Source organism: Durio zibethinus, chromosome 17 (genome assembly GCF_047325235.1).
Source record: "Durio zibethinus cultivar Kanyao isolate XHJ-2024 chromosome 17, ASM4732523v1, whole genome shotgun sequence".
Lineage (NCBI taxonomy): Eukaryota > Viridiplantae > Streptophyta > Magnoliopsida > Malvales > Malvaceae > Durio > Durio zibethinus.
In genome coordinates this window covers 84,665-105,392 of record NC_143178.1, presented here as the reverse complement: position 1 = coordinate 105,392, position 20,728 = coordinate 84,665, and positions in this window count along the sequence as shown.

Below are 20,728 nucleotides of genomic sequence, written 5' to 3'. Positions count from 1 at the left end.
ATATTTTAATATTTCAAAAATTAATAAGAGATTTAAAAACTAAATTTGTTTATCAAACTATTTCAAATCGTTATGATCTTTATTTTGTCATAAAACAATTATTTCTATTCATACAAGCTTATTCAAAGTAAAATATTGGTAAATTAATAATATTCTAAAAATTAATAAGTAAGAGATTTAAAATATAAATATATTTGCCAAACTAGTTTAAATAGTTAAGACTATCAGAACATCTATTTATTTCAAATCGTTATGACATTTTGTTTAGCTGTAAAATAATATTTTTAGATCACACATGCTTATTCAAAATAAAATAATACTAATTTATTAACATTTAGAAAATTAATACACAAGAAATTAAAAAAATAAATCTGTTTATCGAACAAGTTCAAATAGTTATGATTGTTTGAATAATTATCTATTAGAATAAATATGACCTTTTGTTTTATCATAAAACAATTGTTCCAATTCATAACAGCTTTTTTGAAATAAAATAAAATTACTTTATTAATTTTAAAAAATTGATAAGTTAGGGATTTAAAAAATAAGTCAGTTTATTGAATCGGTTCAAATAATTATGGCCATTTAAACAATTATCTATTTCAAATTGTTATGAAATTTTGTTTTGTCATAAAACAATTGTTTTTATCATACCTGTCTATTTAGAATAAAATAATACTAATTTATTAATATTTCAAACATTTATATTTAGGAGATTTAAATAAATAAATTTATTTACCAAACTAGTTCCTATTTGAATAATTATCTATTTCAAATCGTTATAATCTTTTATTCTATTATAAACTAATTATTTCAGTTCATATAGGTTTATTCAGAATAAAATAATACTAATTTAATAATATTCAAAAAATTAATAACTAACAAATTTAAAAATAAATATATTTACCGAAGTAGTTCAAACAGTTCAAATTATATGAACAATTATATATTTCAAATCGTTATGATCGTTTGTTTTGTCATAAAATAATCATTTCTGTTCATATAAGCTTATTTGAAATAAAATAAAACTATTTATTAATATTCCTAAATTTAATAAGTGATTTAAAAAGTTAATCTATTTACTGAATTAGTTCAAATAATTATGGCTATGTCAACAATTATCTAATTCAAATCATTATTACCTTTTGTTTCATCATATAAGAATTGTAGTTGAACATTCAAGCTTTTTCAAAATAAAATAATACTAATATATTAATTCTTTCAAAAACTAATAAGTAGGAGATTTAAAAAATAAATTGGTTTACTAAACTAATTCAAATAGTTATGACTATTTGAACAATTGTAAACTTCAAATCCTTATAACATTTTGTTATGTCATAAAACAATTATTTTTGTTCATACAAGTTTATTCAAAATAAAATAACACTAATCTAATAATATTCCAAAAATTAATAACTAAGAGAATTAAAAAATAAATTTGTTTGTCAAACTAGTTCAAATATTTAAAACTATATGAATAATTATCTATTTCAAATTATTATGACCTTTTGTTTTGTCATAAAATAGGTTTGTTTGAATTCATACTAGCTTATTTGGAATAAAATAAAATAAATTTATTAATATTTCAAAAATTAATAAGTAAGATATTTAAAAAATAATTATGTTTACCTAACCAATTCAAATAATTATTACTATTTCAACAATTATATATTTCAAATCATTATAACCTTTTATTTTGTCATAAAACAAATGTTTTTGTTCATATAAGTTTGTTCGTAATAAAGTAATACTAATCTATTAATATTTCAAAAATTAAGAAGTGATTTAAAAAATAAATCTATTTATCAAACTAGTTCAAATATTTATAACTATTTGAGCAATTATTTATTTCAAATCGTTATGACTTTTTGTCCTATTATAAAGCAATTGTTTCTATTCATACAAGCTTATTTGGATTAGAATAATACTAATTTAATAATATTTCAACAAGTAATAAGTAACAAATTTAAAAAATAAATATGTTTATCAAACTAGATCAAATAATCATGACTATTTGAATAATTATCTATTTCAAATTGTTATGATCTTTTGTTTTGTCATAAAAGAATAGTTTCAATTCATATAAGCTTATTCAAAATAAAATAATACTAATTTATTAATAATCCAAAAATTAATAATAAAGAGATTTAAAAAATGAATCTATTTACTAAACAAATTTAAATAATTATGACTGTTTGAATAATTATCTATTTGAAATAGCTATAACCTTTTGTTTTGTCATAAAAGAATTCTTTTATGTTCATTGAAGCTTATTTCAAATAAAATAGTACAAATTTATTAATATTAAGGTAATTAATAAGTAAAAGATTTAAAAAATAAATCTATTTACCAAACAATTTCAAATCGTTATGACTGTTTGAGCAATTATTTATTTAAACTTGTTATGACTTTTTAGTGTGTCATAAAGCAATTATTTCAATTCATACAAGTTTATTCATATCAAAATAATATTAATTTATAAATATTTGGACAATTAATAAGCAAAAAATTTTAAAAATAAATATATTTATCGAACAAGTTCAAATAGTCATGACTATTTGAGCAATTATCTATTTCAAATCATTATGACCTTTTCTTTTGTAAAAAATTACTTGTTTTAGTTCATATAAGCTTATTTGAAGTAATATACTACTGATTTATTAATATTCCAAAAATTAATGAGTAAGAGAATTAACAAAAAGAATATGTTTACCGAATAAGTTCAAATAGTTATGACTATTTGAACAATTATCTATTTCAAAACATCATAACCTTTTGTTTTGTCATAAAAAGAATTGGTTCTGTTCATCCACGCTTATGTCGAATAAAATAATTTAAATTTATTAATATTCCAAAAATTAATAAGTAAAATTTTAAAAAATAAAATATGTTTTTTGCACATGTTCAAATAGTTATAACTATTTGAAGAATTATTTATTTCAAATTGTTATGACCTTTTGTTTCGTCATAAACCAACTGTTTTGTTCATAAAAGCTTTTTCGAAATAAAATAATACTAATTTATTAAAATTCCTAAAACTAATAAGTAAAAGATGTAAAAAATAAATCTGTTTACTGACAAGTTCAAATACTTATGACTATCTAAATAATTATTTATTTCAAATTGTTATGATCTTTTGTTTTGTTAACTATTTAAACCGGTTCAGTAAATATCTCTTACTTATTAATTTTTGAAAGATTAATAAATTAGTATTATTTTATTCCAAATAAACTTGTATGATCAAAAACAATTGTTATATGACCAAACAAAAAGTAATAACGATTTGAAAAAGATAATTATTGAAATGGCCATAATTATTTGAATTGATTTGGTAAATAGATTCACTTTTTCAATCACTTATTAATTTTTGAAATATTAATAAATTAGTATCATTTTATTTCGAATAAGATTGTATGAACTAAAAATTTTTTTTGTAACAAAACAAAAGGTCATAATGATTTTCAATAGACAATTATTCAAATAATTGTAACTATTTGAAATTGTTTGTTTAAAAAATTTATTTTTTTAAACTCTTGCTTATTAATTTTTGAAATATTAAGAAATTAGTATTATTTTATTATGGATAAGCTTTTCTGAGCTGAAACAAATGTTTTATGTCAAAACAAAGAGTCATAATGATTTTAAATAAATAACTATTCAAATAATCATAACTACTTGAACTTATTCGGTAAGTAGATTTATTTTTTCAAATCTTTTGCTTATTAATTTCTTTTATGTTAATAAATTTGGATTATTTTATTCCTTGTAAGATATGAAACAAATATTTTATGACTAAACAAAAGGTCAAAACAATTTGAAATATATAATTATTCTAATAGTTTTAACTATTTGAACTGGTTCGGTAAACACATTTATATTTTAAATCTCTTACTTATTAATTTTCATAATATTATTAAATTAATATTATATTTAACTGAATAACCTTCTATGATAAAAAATAATTATTTTATGACCAAACAAAGATATTAACAATTTGAGATTGATAATTGTTCAAATAGTCATAATTTTGAATTGGTTTAATAAACAGATTTATTTTTTAAATCTCTTACTTATTAATTTTTCAAATATTAATAAATTAGTATATTTTATTTCAAATAAGTTTGTATGATCACAAACAATTGTTTTATGACAAAACAAAAGGTCATAATGATTTGAAATAGATAATCATTCAAATGACCATAATTATTTTAACTGATTCGGTAAACAGATTTACTTTTTAAATTTCTTACTTATTATTTTAGGAAATATTAATAAATTAGTATTATTTTATTCCATCTAAGCTTGTATTAACTAAAACAATTATTTTATGACAAATCAAAAGGTTATAACAATTTTAAATAGACAATTGTTCAAATAGTAATAACTATTTGAACTTGTTCAGTAAACAAATTTATTTTTTTGAATCTCTTTCTTATTAATTTTTTGAATGTTAATAAATTAGTATTAATTTATTCTAAATAAGCTTGTATGAACTTAAACAATTGTTTTATGTCTAAATAAAAGGTTAGAATGATTTCAAATAGATAATTGGTCTAATAGTCTAACCATTTGAACTGATTCGGTAAACAAATTTATTTTTTAAATCTTTTATTTATTAATTTTCAAAATATTATTAAATTAATATTTTTTTAATCAGAATAAGCTTGTATGAACAAAACAATTCTTTTACAATAAAAGAAAAGGTCATAACGATTTGAAATAAATAATCATTCATATAGTCTTAACTATTTGAATTAGTTTGGCAATTAGATTTATTTTTTAATTTTTTTGGTTATTAAGTTTTGAAATATTATTAAATTAGTATTTTATTGCAAATTAAATAGTATGAACATAACCAATTGTTTGATGATAAAATAAAAGGTTATAACGATTTAAAATAGATAATTATTCAAATAGACAAAACTATTGGAAATGTTTTAGTAAACAGATTCAGTTTTTAAATCTCTTACTAATTAATTTTCTAAATATTAATAAATTAGTATTATTTTATTTCAAACAAACTTATATTAACAAAAACAATTGTTTAATGACAAAAAGAAAGTAATAATGATTTGAAATAGATAATTGTTCAAATAGTTATTATTATTTGAACTGATTCGGTAAATAGAATTATTTTGAAATATTAATAAATTAGTTTTATTCTATTTTGAATGTGCTTGTATAAGCTGAAATAAAAGTCATAACACTTTGAAATAAATAATTGTTCATATAGTCTTAACTGTTTGAACAAAAGATTATAACAATTTGAAATAAATAAATGTTAATAAATTAGTATTATTTTATTTCAAATAAGCTTGTATGAATTGAAACGATTATTATATGACTAAACAAAAAGTCAAAACGATTTGAAATAAATAATTATTCTAATAGTCTTAACTATTTGAACTAGTTCAGCAAACACATTTATTTTTTAAATCTCTTATTAATTTTTAGAATATTATTAAATTAGTATTATTTTTATTCGAATAAGGTTGAATGATTAGAAACAATTATTTTATGAGAAAACAAAGATCATAATGATTTGAGATTGATATTTGTTCAAATAGTTATAACTACTTAAATTGGTTCAGAAAATAGTTTTAGTGTTTAAATCTCTTATTAATTTTCAAAATATTAGTAAAGTAGTATTATTTTATTTCAGATAAGTTTCTATGAACTAAAACAATTATTCTATGACAAAAGAAAAGGTCATAATGACTTTAAATACTTAGATCGATTGTTCAAATAGTCTATTTGAACTTGTTTGGTAAATGGATTTATTTTTTTAAATTTCTTGCTCAATATTTTTTGAATGTTAATAAATTAGTATTATTTTATTTCAAATAAGCTTGTATGAACTAAAACAATTATTATATGATTAAACAAAAGGTCAAAACAATTTGAAATAGATAATTATTCTAATAGTCTTAACTATTTGAATAGGTTTGACAAACATATTTATTTTTTAAATCTTTTATTAATTTTTAGAATATTATTAAATTAGTATTATTTTTATCTGAATAAGCTTGGATGATCATAAACAATTATTTTATGAGAAAACAAAGATTATAATGATTTGAGACTAATATTTGTTCAAATAATAATAACTATTTGAACTAGTTTGGAAAATAGTTTTAGTTTTTAAATCTCTTATTAATTTATTAAATATTAGTAAAGTAGTATTATTTTATTTCGGATAAGTTTCTATGAACTGAAACAACTATTCTATGACAAAAGAAAAGGTCATAACGACTTTAAATAGTCAGATCAATTGTTCTAATAGTCGAATCTATTTGAACTTATTTGCTAAATAGATTTATTTTTTGAATGTTAATAAATTAGTATTATTTTATTCTAAAAAAGCTTGTATGAATTGAAATAATTGTTTTATGACTAAACAAAAATTCAAAACGATTTGAAATAGATAATTGTTCTAATAGTCTTAACTATTTGACTAGGTTCAGCAAACATATTTATTTTTTAAATCTTTTATTAATTTTTAGAATATTATTAAATTAATATTATTTTTATCTGAATAAGCTTGGATGATCATAAACAATTATTTTGTTAGAAAACAAAGATCATAATGATTTGAGACTAATATTTGTTCAAATAATAATAACTATTTGAACTGGTTCGAAAAACAGTTTTAGTTTTTAAATCTCTTATTAATTTCTGAAATATTAGTAAAGTAGTATTATTTTATTTTGGATAAGTTTCTATGAATTGAAACAACTATTTTATGATAGAAGAAAATGTTATAACAACTTTAAATAGTCAGATCAATTGTTCCAATAGTTGAACCTATTTGAATTTATTTGGTAAATAGATTTATTTTTCGAATGTTAACAAATTAGTATTATTTTATTATGAATAAGCTTGTATGAATTGAAATAATTGTTTTATGGCTAAAAAAAGTCAAAACAATTTGAAATAGATAATTATTCTAATAGTCTTAACTATTTAAACTGATTTGACAAACACATTTACTTTTTAAAATCTTTTACTTATTAATTTTTAGAATATTATTAAATTAGTATTATTTTAATTCAAATAAGGTTGTATGAAAAGAAATAGTTGTTTTATAATAAAATAAAAATCATAACAATTTGAGATAGATAATTATTCAAATAGTTATAACTATTTGAACTATTTAACAAAACAGATTTAGTTTTCAAATCTCTTATTAATTTTCAAATACTAATAGATAAATATTATTTTATTTTAATAATTTTGCATGAATAGAAACAATTTTTTAATGACAAAACAAAAGGTCATAACAATTTGAAATAGATAATTGTTTAAATGGACATTACTATTTGAACTTGTTCGGTAAATATATTTATTTTTTAAATCTCCTACCTATTAATTTTCAGAATATTAATAAATTAGTATTATTTTATTTAAAATAAAACTTGTATGAATAGAAATAATTGTTTTATAACTAAACAAAAGATCATAACTATTTGAAATAAATAATTGTTCAACTAGTCATAACTATTTGAACTTGCTTAGTAAAAAGATTTATTTTTTAAATTTTTTACTTATTAATTTTTGGAATATGAATAAACTAGTATTGTTTTATTTTGAATATGCATGTATGAATAGAAACAATTGGTTTTATGACAAAACAAAAGGTCATAACTATTTGAAATAAATGATTGTTTAAATAGTCATAACTATTTGAAATAAATAATTGTTTAAATAGTCATAACTATTTGAATGTGTTTTATGACAAAATAGTCTTAACTATTTGAGCTAGTTTGGCAAACACATTTATTTTTTAAATCTCTTACTTATTAATTTTTAGAATATTATTAAATTAGTATTATTTTAATCCAAATAAGCTTGTATGAAAAGAAACAATTGTTTATTGACAAAATAAAGATCATAACTATTTGAGATGGATAATTATTCAAATAGTCATAACTATTTGAACTATTTTAGTAAATAAATTTAGTTTTTAAATCTCTTATTAATTTTTAAAATATTAATAGATTAGTATTATTTTATTTTGAATAATTTTGTATGAATAGAAACAATTGCTTTATGACAAAACAAAAGGTCATAACGATTTGAAATAGATAATTGTTCAAATAGATATGACTATTTGAAGTTGTTCGCTAAGCAAATTTATTTTTTTAATTCTCCTACCTATTAATTTTAAGAATATTAATAAATTAGTATTATTTTGTTCTAAATAGTAATAACTTAGTATTTTTTTTTTGAAACAATTGTTATGACTATTTGTTTCCCAAATAAATTTGTTATTTTATTTCAAAAAATAAATTTGTTCACTGATTAAGGTCAAATAGTTATGACTATTTAAACAATTATCTATTTCAAATGGTTATAACCTTTTGTTTTGTCATAAAATAATTATTTCAATTCATGTAAATTTATTTGAAATAAAATAATACTAACTTAATAATATTCTAAAAATTCATAACTAAGAGATTTAAAAAATAAATTTGTTTGTCAAACCAGTTCAAACAATTAAGACTATATGAAAAAGTATCTATTTCAAATTGTTATGATCTTTTGTTTTGTTATAAAACAAATATTTTAGCTCATCCAAGTTTATTCACAATAAGATAAAACTACTTTATTAATATTTCAAAAATTTATAAGCAAGATATTTAAAAAATAATTTTATTTATCAAACCAATTCAAATGATTAAAACTATTTGAATAATTATATATTTTAAATTATTATAACTTTTTGTTCTGTCATAAAATAATTATTTATGTTCATACAAATTTATTTAGAATAAAATAATACTAATCTAATAATATTTTCACAATTAATAACTAAGAGATTTAAAAAATAAATTTGTTTGCCAAATCACTTCAAATAGTTAAGGTTATAGGAACAATTATCTATTTCAAATAGTTATGACATTTTATTTTATTGTAAAACAGATTTTTCAGCTCTTACTAATTTATTCAGAATAAAATAAATCAAATTTATTGATATTTCAAAAATTAATAAGTAAGAGATTTAAAAAATAATTTTGTTAGCCAAACCAGTTCAAATAATTATGAATATTTGAACAATTATCTATTTTAAATCGTTATTACCTTTTTTTTGTCATGAAATAAATGTTTTTGTCCTTATAAATTTGTTCAAAATAAAAAAATATTAATTTATTAATATCTTGAAAATTAATAAGTAAGAGATTTAAAAAATAAATTTTTTTGCCAAACCAGTTCAATTAGTTATAAATATTTGAACAATTATTTATTTCAAATTGTTATGCCCATTTGTTTTATCATAAAACAATTGTTTCTATTCATACATTTTTATAAAATTAATGAGTAATGGATTTAGAAAATGTATTAGTTGGCCTAACCAATGCAAATAGTTATGACTATTTGAACAATTATCTATTTCAAATCATTATGATATTTTGTTTTGTCACAAAACAATTGCTTTCTGTTTGTACAAACTTATTCGGAATAACATAATTCTAATTTATTAATATTCCAAAAATTAACAAGCAAGAGATTTAAAAAATGAATCTATTTACCGAACAAGTTCAAATAGTTATGGCTATTTGAACAATTATCTATTTCATAAAACAATTTTTTCTATTCATACAATCTTATTTCAAATATGTTCATCGAATAAGTTCAAATAGTTTTGACTATTTGAACAATTATTTATTTCAAACTGCTATGACATTTTGATTTGTCATAAAACAATTATTTTTTTTCATAAAAGCTTATTCAAATTAAAATATTATTAATTTATTAATATTTTGACAATTAATAAGTAAAATATTTAAAAAATAAATATATTTATTGAACAAGTTTAAATAGTAATAACTATTTGAATAATTATCTATTTCAAATAATTTTGATCATTTGTTTCGTCGTAAAAAATTGTATTAATTCTATAGGCTTATTCAAAATAAAATAATACTAACCTATTAATATTTCAAAAATTAATGAGTAAGAAATTTAAAAAAAGAATCTGTTTACTAAACAAGTTCAAATAGTCATGACTATTTGAACAATTATCTATTGCAAATCATTATGACCTTTTTTTTGTCATAAAACAATTGTTTATGTTCATACAAGCTTATTTCGAATAAAATAATATAAATTTACTAATATTCCAAAGATTAATAAGTAAAAATTTAATAAATAAATCTATTTTCTAAACACATTCAAATAGTTATGACTATTTGAATAATTATCTATTTCAAATCGTTATGACTTTTTTTTTGTCATAAACCAATTGTTTCTATTCATAAAGGCTTATTTGGAATAAAATAATACTAATTTATTAAAATTCCAAAAATTAATAACTAAAAGATTTAAAAAATAAATATGTTTACCGAGCGAGTTCAAATAGTTATGACTATTTAAATAATTATTTATTTCTAATCGTTATGATCTTTTGTTTTGTCATAAAACAATAGTTTCTCTCCATACAACTTTATTCGAAATAAGATAATACTAATTTATTAATATTCTACATATTAATAAGTTGGAGATTTAAAAACTAAATATGTTTACCAAGCAAGTTCAAAAAGTCATGTCTATTTGAACTATTATCTATTTCAAATCATTATGACATTTTGTTTTGTCGTAAAACAATTGTTTCTATTCATCAAAAAATATTCAGAATAAAATAATACTATTTTATTAACATTTTGAAAATTAATAAGACATTCAAAAACTAAATCTATTTACCGAACCAGTTCAAATATTTATGACTATTTGAAAAATTATCCATTTCAAATCGGTATGATCTTTGTTTTGTCATAAGACAATTGTTTCTATTCATATAAACTTATTTGGAGTAAAATATTGCTAAACTAATAATATTCTAAAAATTAATAAGTAAGAGAATGAAAAAATAAATGTATTTGCTGAACTAGTCAAATAGTTAAGACTGTTAGAACAATTATCTATTTCAAATTGTTTTGACCTTTTGTTTAGTCATAAAATAATTGTTTCAATTCATACATACTTATTTGAAACAAAATAATAATATTTTATTAACATTCAAGACATTAATAAGCAAGGAATTTAAAGAAATAAATCTATTTACTGAATAACTTCAAATAATTATGGCTATTTGAACAATTATCTATTTAAAATCATTATGACCTTTTATTTTATCATAAAATAATATTACTTTATTAATATTTCAAAAATTGAGAACTTGGAGAACTAAAAAATAAATCAGTTTATCAAATCAGTTCAAATAGTTATGGCCATTTGAACAATTATCTATTTTAAACTGTTATGAACTTTCCTTTTGTCATAAAACAATTGTTTTTCATCATACAAGCCAATTTGGAATAAAATAATACTAATTTATTAATATTTCAAAAATTAATAAGTAAGAGATTCTTTGTTTATCAAACCAATTCAAATAATTATGACTATTTGAACAACTATATATTTCAAGTCGTTATAACCTTTTGTTTTTTCATAAAACAATTATTTATGTTCATACATGCTTATTCAAAATAAAATAATACTAATATAATAATATCATGAAAATTAATAACTAAGAGATTTAAAAAATGAATTTGTTTGTTAAGGCTATATAAAAAAATTATCTATTTCAAATCGTTATGTCTTTTGTTTTGTTGTAATCTATTAATATTTCAAAATTAATATGAGATTTAAAAATTAAATCAGATTATTAAACCAGTTCATATAGTTATGACCATTTGAGCAATTATTTATTTCAAATTGTTTTGACTTTTTATTTTGTTATAAAATAATAATTTATGTTCATACAAGCTTATTCAGATTAAAATAATACCAATTTATTAAATTTTCAACAATTAATAAGAAAAAAATTAAAAAAATAAATATGTTTACCAAACTAGATCTAGTAGTCATTATTATTTGAATAAATATCTACTTCAAATTGTTATGATCTTTTGTTTTGTCAAAAAAAAAGTATTTCAATTAATATAAAATTATTTGAAATAAAATAATACTAAGCTATTAATATTCCAAAAATAAATAATTAAGAGATTTAAAAAATGAATCTGTTTACTGAATAAGTTTAAATAATTATGCTATTTCAAGAATTACCCATTTAAAATTGCTATTGCCTTTTATTTTTTCATAAAATGATTTTTTTTTGTCCATACAAGCTTATTTTGAATAAAATAATATAAATTTATTAATACTAAGACAATTAATAAGTAAAAGATTAAAAAAAATATGTTTACTGAACAAGTTCAAATCCTTGTGACTATTTGAATAATTATTTATTTTAAATTGTTATGAGTTTTTGTTTTGTTATAAAACAATTGTTTTTGTTCATACAAGCTTACTCGAATTAAAATAATATTAATTTATTAATATTTCTATAAATAATACGTAAAAGATTTTAAAAAATAAATATGTTCACTAAACAAGTTCAAATAGTCATGACTATTTGAATAATTATCTATTTCAAATCATTGTGACCCTTTTGTTTTGTAGTAAAACAATTATTTCCATTCATATAAACTTATTTGAAATAAAATAATACTAATTTATTAATATTCCAAAAATTAATGAGTAAGAGAATTAAAAATTGAATCTATTTACCAAACATGTTCAAATAATTATGACTATCTAAATAATTATCTATTTCAAAACATTATGATCTTTTTTTTTGTCATAAAACAATTGGTTCTACTCATGCAAGCTTATTTTGAATAAAATAACATAAATTGATTAATATTCCAAAAATTACTAAGTAAAAATTTAAAAATAAATATGTTTTCTAAACACGTTCAAATAGTTATGACTATTTGAACAATTATCTATTTTAGATTGTTATGACCTTGTGTTTTGTCCTAAACCAATTGTTTCTATTCATAAAAGCTTATTTGGAATAAAATAATACTAATTTATTAAAATTCCAAAATTTAATAAGTAAAAGATTTAAAAAATAAATCTATTTACCATGTGAGTCCAAATAGTTATAACTATTTGAACAATTATTTATTTCAAATCATTGTGAACTTTTATTTGTTCATAAAACAATTGTTTCTATTCATACAATTTTATTCAAAATAAAATAATACTAATTTATTAATATTCTAAAAATTAATAAGTTGGAGATTTAAAAAATAAATCTATTTATCGAACAAGCTCAAATAATCATGTCCACTTGAAGTATTATCTATTTCAAATCATTATGACCTTTTGTTTTGTCATAAAATAATTGTTTCTATTCATGCAAAATTATTTAGATTAAAATAATACTAATCTACTAATATTTTGAAAGTTAATAAGAGATTTAAAAACTAAACTTGTTTTCCAAAATAGTTCAAATAGTTATGACTATTTGAACGATTATTTATCTCAAAACATTATGATATTTATTTTGTCATAAAATAATTGATCATTTTCATAGAAGCTTATTCAGATTAAAATAACACTAATTTAATAATATTCCAAAAGTAAGAGATTTAAAAAAAATCTATTTGCCAAACTAGTTCAAATAATTAAGATTATTAGAAGAATTATTTATTTCAAATCATTCTAACGTTTTGTTTAGTCATAAACAATTATTTCAGTTCATACAAACTTATTTAGAATAAAATAATACTAATTTATTAACATTCAAAAAATTAATGAGAAAGAAACTTAAAAAAATAAATCTATTTACTGAAAAAGTTAAAAAAGATTTGACTTTTTGAACAATCATTCTAACTATTTTAAGTCATTATGAGCTTTTGTTTTGTCATAAAACAATTGTTTTAGTTCATAAAAACTTATCTGAAATAAAATAATACTACTTTATTAATATTTCAAAAATTAATAAGCAAGAGATTTTAAAACTAAAACTATTTTCCTAACCAGTTCAAATAGTTATGACTATTTGAACAAATATCAATCTCAAATTATTATGATCTTTGTTTTCTCATAAAACAATTGTTTTTAATCATCCAAGCTTATTCAAATAAAAATAATACTAATTTAATAATATTTCAAAAATTAATAGGAGATTTACAAAATAAATATGTTTGTTGAACCAGTTCAAATAGTTAAGACTATTAGAATAATTATCTATTTCAGGTTGTTCTGACCTTTTGTTTAGTTATATAATAATTGTTTCAGTTCAACAAGCTTATTCTGAATAATATAATACTAATTTATTAACATTTATTTCTTTCAAATTGTTATGACCTTTTGTTCAAGTAGTTAAGACTATATGAACAGTTTTTTATTTCAAATTGTTATGACCTTTTCTTTTGTCATAAAACAATTATTTCAGCTCATACAAGTATATTTGAAATATGATGACACTAATTTATTAAATTTTCAAAAATTTATAAGTAAGAGATCTAGAAAATAATTATATTTATCGAATCAATTCAAATAATTATAACTATTTGAACAATTATGTATTTCAACTCATTATTACTTTTTCTTTTGTCATAAAACAATTGTTTTTGTTAAGATAAGTTTGTTCAAAATTAAATAATACTAGTTTATTAATATTTAGAAAATTAATTAGTAAGAGATTTAAAAAGTAAATTTGTTTACCAAATCATTTCAAATAGTTTTGACTATCTAAATAATTATCTATTTCAAATAGTTATCACTTTTTATTTTGTCATCAAACAATTGGTTCTATTCATACTATTTTATTCAGAATAAAATAATATTAATTTAATATTATTTTGAAACTTAATAACCAAGAAAATTAAAAACTAAATCTAATTGTCGAAGTAGTTTAAATAGCTAAGACTATATGAACAATTATCTATTTTAAATCGTTATGACCTTTTCTTTTGTTGTAAAACAATTGTTTTGTTCATGCAAGCTTATTCTTATTAAAATAATACTAATGTAGTAATATTTTGAAAATTAATAAGTAAGAGATTTAAAAAATATTTTTTTTACTGAATCAGTTTAAATTATTAAGATTATTAGAACAATTATCTATTTGAAATCGTTATGACCTTTTATTTAGTTATAAAACAATTGTTCCAATTCATACAAGCTTATTCAGAATAAATTAACAATAATTTAATAGCATTCAAAAAATTAATGAGAAAGAGATTTAAAAAAATAAATTTGTTTACCATTTGAACAATTGTCTATTTAAAATCATTATAACCTTTTGATTTGTCATAAAACAATTGTTTAAGTTAATATAAGCTTAGATGGAATAAAAGAATACTAATTTATTAATATTTCCCTAAAATAATAAGAAATTAAAAAAATAAATCTATTTACCAAATCAACTAAAATAATAATGGCCATTTGAATGATTATCTATTTCAAATCGTTATGACCTTTTTATTTTGTCATAAAATAATTGATTTTCATCATACAAGCTTATTCGAAATAAAATAATACTAATTTATTAATATTTCAAAAATTAATAAGTAAGAGATATAAAAAATAAATATGTTTATCGAACCAGTTTAAATAGTTATGACTATTTAAACAATTATCAGCTTCAAATAGTTAAGATCTTTGTTTGTCATAAAACAATTATTTTTTTATCATAGAATCCTATTTAATTAAAAATTGCTGTAACCTTTTGTTTAGTCATAAAATATTTGTTTCATATTTTGCACTCTTATTTGGAATAAAATAATCCAAATTTATTAAAATTTGAAAAATTAATAAGCAAAAGATTTGATAAAATAAATCCATTTACTGATCAAATTCAAATAATTATGACTATTTAAACAATTATATACTTCAAATCATTATAACCTTTTGTTCTGTCATAAAATAATTATTTATGTTCATACAAGCTTATTCAAAATAAAATAATACTAATATAATAATATTCCAAAAATTAATAACTAAGAGATTTAAAAAATAAATTTGTTTACCAAACTAGTTCAAATAGTTAATACTATATGAACAATTATCTATTTTAAATCATTTTTGTTTTGCCATAAAACAGTTTTTTCAATTCATACTAGCTTATCTAGCATAAAATAAAATGAATTTATTAATATTTTAAAAATTAATATGTAAGATATTTAAAAAAATACTGTTTACCTAATCAGTTCAAATAATTATGACTATTTGAACAATTATCTATTTCAAATTATTATGACCTTTTGTTTTGTTGTAAAATAAATGTTTTGTTCATATAAGTTTGTTTGAAATAAAAAAAATACTAATCTATTAATATTTCAAAAATTAAAAAATAAATCTGTTTATCAAACCAGTATAAATAGTTATAACTATTTGAGGAATTATTTATTTTAAATTGTTATGACTTTTACTCTATTATAAAATAATAGTTTATGTTCATGCATGCTTATTCGGATTAAAATAATACTAATTTATTAATAATTCAACAATTAATAAGTAAAAAATTTAAAAAGTAGATATGTTTATTGAATTAGATCAAATAGTCATGACTATTTGAATAAATATCTATTTCAAATCAAATCGTTCTAACCTTTTGTTTAGTCATAAAATATTTGTTTCATATCTTACAAGCTTATTCGAAATAAAATAACCTAAATTTATTAACATTTAGAAAATTAATAAGGAAATGATTTGAAAAAATAAATCAATTTACCGAACAACTTCAAATAGTGATGACTATTTGAATGATTATTTATTTAAAATCATTATGACCATTTATTTTGACATAAAACAATTGTTTCAATTCATAAAAGCATATGCAAAGTAAAATAATACTAATTTCTTAATAATTCAAAAATTAATAAGAAAAAGTTTAAAATAAATTTGTTTACTAAACAAATTTAAATAGTTATGACTATTTGAACAATTGTCTATTTAAAATCATTATGACCTTTTGTTTTGTCATAAAACAATTCTTTGAATTCATACAAGCTTAGTTAAAATAAAATAATACTAATTTTTTAATGTTTCAAAAATGAATAAGTGATTTAAAAAGTGAATTTGTTAACCTAATCAGTTCAAATAATAATAGCCATTTCAACAATTATCTATTTCAAATCGTTATTACCTTTTATTTGGTCAAATAAAAATTGTTTTTGATCATATATGTTTATTCAAAATAAAATAATAGTAATTTATTAATCTTTCAAAAATTAATAAGTAAGAGATTTAAAAAAATAAATCTATTTACTGAACTAGTTTAAATAGCTATGACTATTTGAACAATTGTATTCTTTAAATCATTATAACTTTTTGTTCTATCATAAAACAATTATTTCTATTTATACTAGCTTATTCAAAATAAAATAATACTAATATAAAAATATTCCAAATATTAATAACTAAGAGATTTAAAAAATAAATTTGTTTGCCAAACTAGTTCAAATAGTTAAGACTATATGAACAATTATCTATTTCAAATCATCTTTATTTTGTCATAAAACAAATTTTTCACTTCATACTAGCTTATTCAGAATAAAATAAAATGAATTTATTAATATTTCAAAACTTAATATGCAAGAGATTTAAAAAATAATTCTATTTACCAAACCAGTTCAAATAATTATGACTATTTGAACAATTATCTATTTCAAATTGCTATGACCTTTTGTTTTATCATAAAACAAATGTTTTTAATCATATAAGTTTGTACAAAATAAAATAATACTAATCTATTAATATTTCAAAAATTAATAATAGATTTAAAAAATAATATGTTTATCAAACCAATTCAAAAAGTTTTAACTATTTGAGTAATTATTTATTTCAAATTGTTATGATTTTTTGTTTTATTACAAAACAATAATTTCTATTCACAAAAGCTTATTCATATGAAAATATTACTAATTTATTAATATTTCAACAACTAATAAGAAAAAATTTTAAAAAATAAATTATTTACCAAACTAGATCAAATAGTCATGACTATTTGAATAAGTATTTATTTCAAATTGTTTTGACCTTTTGTTTTGTCATAAAAAAATTATTTTAGTTCATATTAGCTTATTCAACATAAAATAATACTAATTTATTAATATTCTGATAATTAATAATTAAGAGATTTAAAAAATGAATCTATTTACCAAATAAGTTTAAATAATTATAACTATTTGAACAATTATCTATTTTAAATTTCTATAACCTTTTGTTTTGTCACCAAATGATTTTCTCTGTTCATACAAGCTTATTTCAAACAAAATAATACAATTTATTAATTTTAAGACAATTAATAGGTAAATGATTTAAAAAATAAATTTTTTTACTAAACAAGTTCAAATCCTTATGACTAATTGAACAATTATTTATTTCAAATTGTTATGTCTTTTTGTTTTGTCATAAAATAATTGTTTCTATTCATACAAGCTTATTTAGATTAAAATAATATTAATTTATAAATATTTCAACAAATAATAAGTAAAAGATTTAAAAAATAAATATGTTTATCGAACAATTCAAATAGTCTCGACTATTTGAATAATTATCTACTTCAAATCATTGTGACCTTTTGTTTTGTAATAAAACAATTGTTTCAGTTCATATAAGCTTATTTGAAATAAAATAATACTAATTTATGAATTTTCTAAAATTAATGGGTAAGAGAATTAAAAAGTTAATATGTTTACCAAACATTTTCAAATAGTTATGACTATTTGAATAATTATGTATTTCAAAATATTATGAACTTTTGTTTTGTCAAAAAACAATTGGTTCTGTTCATGCAAGCTTATTTCAAATAAAATAATATAAATTTATTGATATTCTAAAAATTAATAAATAAAAATTTAAAAAATAAATATGTTTTTTGAACACGTTCAAATAGTTATGACTATTTAAACAATTATCTATTTTAAATTATTATGACCTTTCATTTTGTCATAAACCAATTGTTTCTATTCATAAAAGCTTATTCAAAATAAAATAATACTAATTTATTAAAATTTTAAAAATTAATAAGTAAAAGATTTAAAAAGAACAATTATTTATTTTTAATCATTATGATCTTTTGTTTTGTCATAAAACAATTGTTTCTATTCATATAATTTTATTCAAAATAAAATAATACTAATTTATTAATATTTTAAAAATTAATAAGTTAGAGATTTAAAAAATAAATATGTTCACCGAACAAGTTCAAATAGCTCAAGTTCCATTTGAGCCATTATATATTTCAAATAGTTATGATATTTTGTTTTGTTGTAAAACATTTATTTCTATTTATACAAAATTATTCTAAATAAAATAATACTAATTTATTAATATTTCAAAAATTAAGAAGAGATTTAAAAACTAAATCTATTTATCAAACCAGTTTAAATAGTTATGACTATTTCAACAATTATCTATCTCAAATCATTATGATCTTTTTTTTTTTTGTCATAAAACAATTGTTTTTGTTCATATAAGCTTATTTAAAGTAAAATATTGCAAAATTAATAATATTCTAAAAATTAATAAGAGATTTTTTAAAAAAATGTGTTTGTCGAACCAGTTTAAATAGTTGAGACTATTAGAACAATTATCTATATCAAATTGTTTTGACCTTTTGTTTAGTCATAAAATAATTTTTTTAGTTTATACATGTCTATTTGAAATAAAATAATACTAATTTATTATTATTCAAAGAATTAATAAACAAGAAATTTTAAAAAATAAATTTGTTTACTAAACAAGTTCAAATAGTTATGACAATTTGAACAATTTTCTATTTATAAGAAGTATGATCTTTTGTTTTATCATAAAAAGATTGTTTCAGTTCATAAAAGCTTATCCAAAATAAAATAATATTACTTTATTAATATTTCAAAAATTAAAAGTTAAAGACTTAAAAAATAAGTCAGTTTATCGAATCATTTCAAATAATTATGGCCATTTACAAAATTATCTCTTTCAAATCAATGCAAACTTTTGTTTTATCATAAAACAATTGTTTTTCATCATACAAGCCTATTTGAAATAAAATAATACTAATTTATTAATATTTGAAAAATTAGTAAGTAAGAAATTTAAAAAATAAATCTATTATCCAAACCAGTTTCTATTTGAACAATTATCTATTTCAAATCATTATAATCTTTTGTTCTATTATAAAATAATTGTTTCAGTTCATAGTAAGCTTATTTGGAATAAAATAATACTAATTTAATAATATTCCAAAAATTGATAACTAAGAGATGTAAAAAATAAATCTATTTTCTGAAGTAGTTCAAACAATTAAGATTATACGAATAATTATCTATTTATCGAAAATTATGACCTTTTGTTTGGTCATATAAGAATTGTTTTTTATCATTCAAGCTTATTTGGAATAAAATAATACTAATTTATTAATTTTTCAAAAATTAATAAGTAAGAGATTTAAAAAAATATGTCTATCAAACTAGTTCAAATATATAACTATTTGAACAATCGTAAAATTCAAGTTGTTATAACCTTTTGTTCTATCATAAAATAATTATTTTTGTTCATACAAGCTTATTCAGAATAAAATAATACTAATCTAATAATATTCCAAAAATTAATAACTAAGAGAATTAAAAAATAAATTTGTTTGCTGAACCGATTCAAATATTTTAAACTATATGAACAATTATCTATTTCTAATCATATGACCTTTTGTTTTGGCATAAAATAAGTTTTATTAAATGCATACTAGCTTATTTCAAATAAAATAAAATGAATTTATTAATGTTTCAAAAATTAATAAATAAGAGATTTAAAAATAATTCTATTTACCTAACCAGTTCAATAATTATGACATTTGAACAATTATCTATTTCAAATCATTATGACCTTTTGTCTTGTCATAAAACAAATGTTTTTGTTCATATAAGTTTGTTTGGAATAAAGTAAT